General features: G+C 68.5%; 1 protein-coding gene across 2 annotated transcripts in view; it reads right to left on the bottom strand.

The window, feature by feature from the left end:
• Positions 1 to 546, bottom strand: part of C1QTNF1 (C1q and tumor necrosis factor related protein 1) — a 26,585-nt gene that overhangs the window by 25,631 nt on the left and 408 nt on the right. The window lies entirely within an intron of this gene.

A 546-nucleotide genomic window follows, 5' to 3' on the forward strand; every position in this document is an offset into this window, starting at 1 on the left:
GGGGGAGCCGGCACCCAGAGGCCGTGCACCCAGAGGCCAAGGGCAGGTTAGGGGTTCAGCCCAGCCCCGGGCCACTCCCAGCAGCCTGGGCCGCAGCCCAGAGGGTCCCTGGAAAAGGGACATGCATTCTCCCATCCAGGCCGGAGCCCTGCTGGGAACCGCACGGCTCAGGTCAGCACTTCCTGTCCCGGGTGGCGTCCAAGTGGCCACAGGCGGGCGGGACAGACCTGCTGTCAGGTGGTCCAGGCGGCATCGGGGTGGGGGGCCCCCACAGGAGCAGAGGAGGACTTGGGGACCATTCCTTTCCCTTTCACACCCTCCGAATACTGCCAGAGAAGAGAGAAGCAAGAGGAACCCCCCACAAAACTCAGGGAGAGGTTCCCCCGCTCCTGGCAGCATCCGCCGGCCACAGAGCCCAGCTGGCTCCCTGCAGGACCCAGGCTTGGACCTCCCCCTGCGCCCAGTCTTTCTGCCGCTTTGCCACAACCGCCACCAGGGCCACCAGGGCCCCTCCCACTGGGCTCCTGGCCCGCCCGGCAGCGAAGG

The sequence above is a fragment of the Myotis brandtii genome, unplaced genomic scaffold (genome assembly GCF_000412655.1).
Source record: "Myotis brandtii unplaced genomic scaffold, ASM41265v1 scaffold825, whole genome shotgun sequence".
NCBI lineage: Eukaryota > Metazoa > Chordata > Mammalia > Chiroptera > Vespertilionidae > Myotis > Myotis brandtii.